This window comes from Corvus moneduloides, chromosome 1, assembly GCF_009650955.1.
Source record: "Corvus moneduloides isolate bCorMon1 chromosome 1, bCorMon1.pri, whole genome shotgun sequence".
NCBI lineage: Eukaryota > Metazoa > Chordata > Aves > Passeriformes > Corvidae > Corvus > Corvus moneduloides.
In genome coordinates, this window is record NC_045476.1 from 77,704,747 (window position 1) to 77,713,495 (window position 8,749).

At 42.7% G+C, this 8,749-nt stretch overlaps 1 long non-coding RNA gene across 2 annotated transcripts in view; it reads right to left on the reverse strand.

Moving 5' to 3' along the window:
* Nucleotides 1-8,749, reverse strand: part of LOC116447641 — a 45,552-nt gene that overhangs the window by 36,384 nt on the left and 419 nt on the right. Inside the window, exon 1 of one of the 2 annotated variants that reach the window (XR_004241627.1) lies at nt 7,650-8,704. The exons of the other annotated variant lie outside the window; for it this stretch is intronic. This is a non-coding gene — a long non-coding RNA (uncharacterized LOC116447641). Of the gene's footprint in view, nt 1-7,649; nt 8,705-8,749 lie in introns of those variants that run through there. 2 annotated transcript variants of the gene reach the window in all.

Consider the following 8,749-nt stretch of genomic DNA (forward strand, 5'->3'; position numbering starts at 1 on the left):
CTTTACACAGTGTGAGAGGAAAATCTGTTTATTTCTTTGGCTTTCTCATTTCATGGCCATTCTGAAAGCAGAGTTCTCATTTTTTCCTAAGATCTTTGCCCAAATCCTCTTAACACACCATGGGAAATTCTGAAGGTCAGGCCCTCTTCACCCAGTGGAACCTAAATGATTTTTTTCTAGGGTCTTCACCAAGAAGTTTCTTGCTACTTCTCACACCACTGATCCAGGAGAAGATTCAATTGCTCCTTTTTGTAGAACAACAAAAGCCTACAGAGGCAGGGAAGTGGACTACTGAATGAGTGGATAAATGCATGAAAGAAAGGCTCCACATACCGAGGCAGCAGGGAAATGGGGACTCCACGTGTGCAGACACCTAAGGGCAGTGTCCCTGCCAGGAACCCAGGCAAGAGATGTGACAGATGAACTGGGATGAAAACACTGAAAATTTAAGCAAGAGAGGCAAAATCCAAAGGGTGCACATAAAGCTAAAGTCACAAGTTTTTTTCTCACAGCAAGGGCTGAAATACACTTCTGAGTCTGAACATGCACAATGAAAAATTTCTCTTAAAAAAACCCTTACTGCTAGCCATGTTCCAATATGGTTTTCAACAGATCTTGAATTATTATGAACCCTTGCTTGTCTGCTTTCATATGTCACAAGCCATCAGTAACCTGACAGCTCTCTGGCAGACTTTCAAGCATCTTCAAAAATACAAAACCAATCTTGCCTTTAATGTTTTTTCTCTACTTCCAGCTCCTAAACCAAAATCTAATTCAGAGATTTGAAAAGAGCAGAATCAGAAATAGATTTTCACAAATGTCATGATAAAGAAAGCTGAAAGTAAAGAGTTACACTGTCAAAAACAATGGTATATTGGCAAAAGAAAAGCAGGGACAATTTTATGTCAGACTGTAGGCAGCACAGTGGTGTATGCCACAGCCAGGGGTAACCAGCCTTTGAGAAGCCCACAAATAATTCTGCTGTACATAGACTGGGATTACGCCAGGTGGATCCCAGCAGAAGTGCACGAATGTGGGGGCTACTGCACAGTGAGAAGCCAGGCAGTGGCAGGAGGTGAGCCAGAAAAAACTGCTAAGGAGATCCCTGTTCTACTGGACAGTAAAGCAGCTGAAGTCACAAGGAGCTGCTGTCATCAGCCATAAGACCTCTTCCCAGCTCTCTCCCTCTCACTTTCCTTGGCTCATGAGTGTTGTTCAAAGTGCTGTGCATGTTATTAGGGTTAAGGAGACTGGTCACACTTGCACTAGTCAGTTACACTCAAAAGGCAAAAAGACTAAGACTGGAGAGAGGAAAGCCTGAAAAAAAAGATGAAGTTTTTATTTTCCCATCAACTATACATTTGCATTCTCAATCCACGGGAGAAACCAGGTCTCTTTTTTGCTTCCTTCCCAGGTTTTCTTCTTTTTATTTTTTTGTTTACACTAGGGAAAAAGACCAATTGGAACATTTACATTATAAATCTAACTCCTTTTTGTTTGAATCCAATAAATTTTACTTCACTTTCTCAAAATAAATACATTTTCTGCAAATATCTTGTATCATTTGAAAACTCATGTTTGTTAAGAAAATAGCGGTGGTAAAAACTTTTGATCATTTCTAGTGATTCCTTCTTTATGAGGATTGTGGCACTTCCCTGGAAAACGTTAGCTACTACTTCAGTACTGTTAACTTCCCTCAGGTGACAGAATCATAATTTCCTCTGCTGCCAGAAACTTGACTTTGGGCTATTCATTTTGCCTTTGTGTTCCTGAAATCCAGCTATAAAATGGGTATAAAACTTGTACTTTACAGAAGCACAACAGGCATGAAACCACTCATTATTTGAAGCTTTTGCATACTGTGGAGGAAGAAAGTATAGAATACATAAAAACCCACATGAATTAGGCTTTATAAAGATGCTGGGAGGATGATGGACCTGACTGAATTACTGGGCGCAACTGAGCAAAGCAGTGCTGCTTCCTGAATGACTAAAGCCTTAAGATTCTCTTATGCTTGCAAATAGCACTACAAAATCTCTAATGGGTTACAGATAGGCAGGATTGCTGTTCTATATCTCAGCCAGAGGACAAGAATTATTCTGCTGCTCAACAGGCTACAAACATGCAGTGGCTCGTGCAAATCAAAAGGAAAAGCAGCCAGTACCACAGAGTCAAGACTGACGAAATAAACACCATCATTCCCAAAGCACTTTAATTTTATCTCCAGTGGAAAAGCCAGGCTCTGCCTTTCTTTGCCAATGGTATATGAAGCTGATGCAGTGTGCCTGTGATGTCACTTCAACACTGGACATTTGTAGCTCTACTCCTGCAAATTAAAGCATGTTTTCTGAACGTAGCCTTAGCTAAAAAAACCCTTTCCTGGCAAGAACTGGTCCCATTCACTTGCTGGTCTTTGACATCCCTCATCTAGATTGAGTGGTCTGTTTGTCTTTTTCTGAAGGTGGAAACACAGGCCAGAGCTGAGCTCGACATGGCAAGGCCGGTAGCATCCCATACAGACACACATTAACAGGGAACAGCTGAGAGCCCAGTGCCCTCGTGCTCCTCCGCCAATTATCAGCAGTACCTGGTATCAGAGCTAGCTGTGCAGGGGGAAAAGGGAGAAAAACTCAGAAAAAGTGAAGCTGATGATTAAGGAGTAAAGAATGGCAGATGAAACTAAAAATAGTCCCCTCGGCAGTTGTAAAGGAAATTCGTTTGACAGGAGGCTGCTTCTTTTGTCGAGAGCGGTTTGTTATGCAAGAGACGATACCAACACCGGCTCTTCTTATCTGGGTTGTCAGTTTAACTGACAAAAAGGAGCAGGGTTAACATCTCTGGAGCCACTGCCAGTCTCAACATTTGTTTGTTTTCATGCGTGTCCGTGTTTTAAGAGGCAGCCCGGGGATTAACACCGTCCAGAAACTGTGGTGCAAGCTCGGTTAGGCAATTCCACAAAAATCTTCAGAGTACTTACTCGTCATTAAAGGCAACAATTGAGCCCCTGTCTGCTGCTGGTTTTGTTCCCCTGCCTCCTGCTTCAGCCATCACATGGTGACTTTTCTGCACAACAGAAAACTGAATGCCCACAGGTTTTTCCAAGCACAGGCAGCAGAGGACAACCTTGCCCCTACTCTGTTTTTCCAGTTCTCAAGGTAGATGACTCAGAACGTGCAGAGCCTCCTGGATACAAGAAAATGAAAAACTAAACCAAAGAAAGTTGTTTCGTTTCATCCCGCCCCACTCCTTCCTGATGCTGAGCCTTCAATAGCACTTACACCTCTATGTGCGAAGGTAAGAAGTAGGAAGGAAGAGGCTTTAAAAGACACCACTTTAACACCTCCTCTCTTACAGAAGAGAAGCCACCGTAAAACCAGGGGGAGGAGAAATAAAAGTGAGGCAATCAGCAGCTTGCTGGCCAATTGCCCACATGAGTGCAGGTGAGTCTGTATGTTCCTCGTTAACGTGCCTTCTGGCATGCCTGAAAGCTTTTGGAGAGAGCCTGGTGGTCACGGCTGCCAATATCTGCCAGTGAGGAGGTAAGGAAATCGCAGCCTGTCCAAGTTAAACACGTTAAAGCCAGGACTTCCAAAAACTCAAGTGACCCACATAGGGTGTGTGGGAGTGAGCACTTGGGTATGATGTAGGTGCAAGGGAAAACAACTCTTATTTGTCTTCTTTTCATTGGACTTCCCTGAAACATTCGTTTTTAGACCCAGTATGGTGCACTAAACCGTAGGTTATTAGAAACAGGAGTCTCTCCTCTATTCCTATTTTTGGAGGAAATGTTCATCAGCATAAAGACAGCAATGCAGAAGTCCCGTATCCTTGGTGGGTAACTGAAATCATCCTCTCTGTCCCAAACACCAAGGTGTTTGGTAGAAAAATTAGCAGAAAAGATAAAATGGTGGAAAAGTAAATACCAGCTTTTTACTTCAGGTTTTAAATGTGCACTGTGTTGAAATATCGTGGGCTTCTTTTGTAAACTAACTTACAAATAACTTGATCCATTTCTCATTCAGTGCAGGAAGCCCTCGGTGGCAGATTCTGCCCTAAACCAAACCCACCTGCCATGAACTGCTTGGGCCACAGGATGCCACTGTTGCATTTCTTTTTCAGGAGGTCGAAAGAAAGCACGACAAATTGTTTGCATGAACTGGACACCTAAATTTAATTCCCCTTTTCCTTCTTAACACATACAATTGCCAATGTTTAGCGCTCCAGACAGACCAACCAGATGTAAATAGTTCAGAGCCGCCCAGGAATATGTGTTTTCTTCAGGAGCAAAATGTTTGAATACCTTTTAAGGCTCGATTACTGAACCCAGCACCTCTGTAGCTTCATAAATTTTCTATCCACGAGAAATCTTTCCAATGACTGCCCCAAGTGTTGCCTCCAACCCTGATACTTTTGACCACAAAACAAATACCCTGTTTTTGGATTTTATCTGTGTCTGGATGACAAAAGAAAAACACTAGATGGGAAAGCAGATTAAATCAGAGAGAAGGCAGGCTGCTCGTAATTCCTACCTCTTGTGAAAGAGCAAGAGCCCCTACTATGTTAATAAAACTTCATAAATATTTTACTAATATAAAATGGAATGCAATGTACTCATGCCAAGAGACAGGGAAGTGGCCTGAGCTCCCAGATAGCTGCTCTTGCTGCAATTTTGTGCAATTTGCAAACTGGCATACAGAATCAGAAGCCCAGGACTACTGAGACCTCTGGGATGGTCGACAAAAGCACCGCACAAAGGTCCACCAGTGTGAATTTTAGAGTAGTCAAGACTGCAGAGATCTACACAGGGTCTAAAAGTCCTCTGAAAGCAAATTTCTGTCCTGAAATATTTTCACATTTAAGTGGTAAATTATTACAGAAAACTAAGTATGGGGTTGCAGACAGTTTCCAAGATCTACACAGACAAGGGTTCCCCCAAGTTCAGCACAACACAGATGGAAATTGTGAGAATGGGCTGTTAAGAAATGAGGGAGAAATTTTAATGCTAACAGTCTCTCAGATTTCAAAAGCCATTTTGGTTTTGCTCAATATTTTAGAAGGGAAAAAATGGCTTTAGCCTACTATAACTCCATTTAGGAACAGGGAAAAAGAAGATGAATGATAAGGTTTCAGATACATCTTGGGTGGCCAGCAACAAAAGAACTTGAGGAAAGCCAGCATGAAAGTGACAGCTGTGGTGATGCAGAGTATTACTGAGGCTGGTGTTACAGCTCTGTTCTTCAAGCTGATGTAAATATGAAGGGGCCCACAGATAACAGCCTTTTAGGATTCAAGGCTTCAAAAGAAACATCCTCACTACCTTCAGCCTGTTTCGGATGTGTCCCAGAAACTGGCTATTCCTCAGTCAGGGTCTAGATTCAGTGAGACAAAATCCCACTTTTCAGAAAGCCGTGTTGTAAGATCTCTAAACCAGAACTAGACAATTACTAAGAAGATGCTGGGAAGGACTCAGCCTTGTCAGAGAAACAACTACCAACCAACCAATTCACACATTTCCGAAGACAACAATAAAAGAAGCTCAAGGACTGGCTCCATTGCTTTTAAAAATTAGTATTTGTAGTATCACACACCAAGGATACAACATTAATATTAAAACAGTCATGACTGTTTACATTTCTTTTGCTGAAAAAATTTTTAGTGTTGGGATATTTTTTTGTCATTAGCAGAGAAAAAATTGACCACACATAACCAATTACTTAGTTCCCAAACTGAATTTACCTCCCATTCCAAAGACCAGGGATTTCAAAATCTCCTTAAGAAAGGGAAAAAAAAAAAAAAAAAAAAAAGCCTTCAATCCAAATTCTTTTCTTGTTGTTTATAACAATAAACAACAGATTTCCTATAAAAGCAACAGCACAAGGGTAGAAAATAGTGTTCCAGAGCTAATTTTAGTCCTGCTGATCTCAGGAGCTTAGTGTTCCTGTCAGACTGAACAGACTCCAGTGGTGCCCTGCGTGCCTGCCTGCCTGCCTGGTTGGAGAAATCTGTCCCTGGAGATCTATTTATAGCACCTTGTACCCTGTACCTAGATTAGGTTTTAGGTTTTTTGTTTTGTTTTGTTGTATTTTGTTTTGTTAGACTGGAGCATGTATCCAGGACTACATTGATCCAAGACATAGATGTGACCTACTCGAGTAAATTACCAGGAAAAAAAAAAACAGTTCACACTTCATTTTCTGTACATCAGTCCCTCTGGAGTTCATCAGCTAGCCAAAATTCAGTCCCAAAGGTTTTTTCTATTACAAAGAGAAACTGATGACAGAATTAAGTGTATGTTTGATACAAACCTATCTGCTTACATACAACACAGCATCCTTTCACCTGCAATAAAGAACAAATGATCTGATCTTTTTCCTTGGTGGTTGTCATCTAAATTTAGCCAGTACCATATCTAATCTCTTCATGATTTTCTCCTTAGAAACACATTCCTACTCCTACATTTGGATGTTTCTCCCTAGTCAGCATCATTTTCTGTTGCTTGTTTCACTGGTTCTTATGTCATATATAGGCAACTCCAGCAGTCAATACCTATCTTGCATTTTCTTTATAAGTTTCCAGGGAATAACCCTTATGTCATAAAGTTAAGGTTTTTTATGTAGATCTCACCTTGTAATTCTGCATTGGTTGTGACCCTCTTATTTCAGCTACCTGGTTCCGTAATGACTTTAAACACTTCTAAACACTTACTTTGCCCACCAGCGGCACTGAATTTTACCCAGTCCATAATAGCATCCCTTCAGTTCCACCCAGTCTTCCATCAAACCAAAATGGCCTTAACTCGAACCCTTTCAGCCCAGAAAGAGAAATACTTTAACAAAACTACTAGTTATACTGCAAACAGTGGCTGTCAAGGATACTCTTATATTTCAGCCCCTCCAAAACGTCTGTTTCCTGTCATGTCTCCTTGCGATTTTTTGACTGTTTGTATGAAACCTGCCCACCAGAAGGGAGACATAATTCCTCATGCCCCCCCATCAAGAGCAGATATCCTCTGCTGGATGCAAATGATGAATCTATTTCCCAAATATTTGTCATCTAGAGAGGAGAACAGAGTTCATGCAGGCACCCTAATCTTTAGGGTAAAATCTGCCAAACTAGCTTAAACAGCCTTTAAATAGAAACAGTAGGAATTAGAAACAAACAAAGCTACAAAACAGTAAAACACTCCTGCTGTTAGGCTGCCTTTGCTAGCCAGATGACAGCCCCAAACTGAGAAGGCTGATGGGTAGTGGTGTCTCAAACTGCAACTTCACATCAGGGCTTCAGTTACAGTCACCACTCACTGCTGCCAAGAGAGGTAGCCCTCTTCCCCCATCCCTCCCCTAGTTTCTTCCCTGTGGGACATGTGCTTCTGCCAAGTCCTTGCTCCAGTGCACATTTGATTGCAGCACAAAGCCAATTCAACTCACTAAAACAGCAGAAAGTAAATTGGTTTTGGCTAGAAAGCAAGCAGAATTGGATTATTATGTGATCAAGCAAACACTAGGGTTGGTGCAAGACAGAGAAGAAGATGAACTGAAGTGTACAGCTGAAGGCAGGAACAGCAGAAGAGGTCTAGGCAAGGTGAGAATGGTAAACAGCAAAAGAAGCTGTCGACAGAGCTCAGCCAGAGCAGGGAATCACACTCTTACCACAGTTCAAAACACGTGCTTTGAGCATTCAGTTCCTGTAGCTGTCTCCTCATTTCAGGTGCAGCAGCCCCTCTGATACCTGCATGTTACTTACAGGGGATTTGGGATTTAGCTCTGCCATGGCACTGCACTAACTTAAGCCCAAACTCACAAAGCACTGGTACTCCAAACATGCTGCTGTGAAAGCCCTAGGAAGGAAAGGGATTTTCTGCTCCCAGCTCTTGTGCAGGACAGCACCACAGCCTAGGGAAGCTTTCCAAAGCTCAAGATTAGCCGGGCACAGTGTCATGTTAACACCACCGTCCTGTTTCCCAGGCACAGACTGCTTTTGTGTACAGGACCGCACAACCAACAAGCCATTTGTTGCAATGCTGGTTCAAGAGTCAGTCCAAACTCTTTCCAAAAAGAGATTATAAACACCAACAGAAAGCATCCTGAGGAGACCAGCACATTGTTCCTCTGTAAGAGAAACATCACAGGCTGGCAGTGAGGCGACAAAGCCCCTGCAGATACACCACAGGGAGGGCTTTCAGCAGAGCACCAAGGAGACTGCATGCATTCAAATGGTTGTCTATCCAAAACATGGTTCTGCACCAGAGGAGAGTTTATCTGCTTACCTCCCTGTTCAGCCTGTCTAGTGTAACACAGGCCATTCCCACAGACTTGCTCCTGGGGACAAGTTTCACCCATTTTCTTTTACCTCCTCTCCTTTACCCACACTGTTCTGCGGGGCTTTCTGCTCTGAATGCTGCCAGTCAATGGAGGTGGCTTTAGAAAAACAATAAGGCAACGTGTGGGGACCTTGAATTTCAACTTTATTAACCCTCAGGTTTTATATCCTCTTGCGGTTACCAGATTCTTCCTCAGCACTGTAGGGCATGGGGACCTCATTGTATGAAATTAAACAAAGCCCGGGCTGTCCTACGCTCCCAGACACCAGCCTGTTCCCACAGCCCTTTGTTCCTCCTCGTTGCCCATCCAAGGACTGGTGAAGGGTCTGGAGTGCATATCCCATGAGCAGTGGCTGAGGGAGCTGGGCACGTTTACCTGGAGAAAAGGAGGCACAGGAGTGACCTTATCTACAGCTGCCTGAAAGGAGG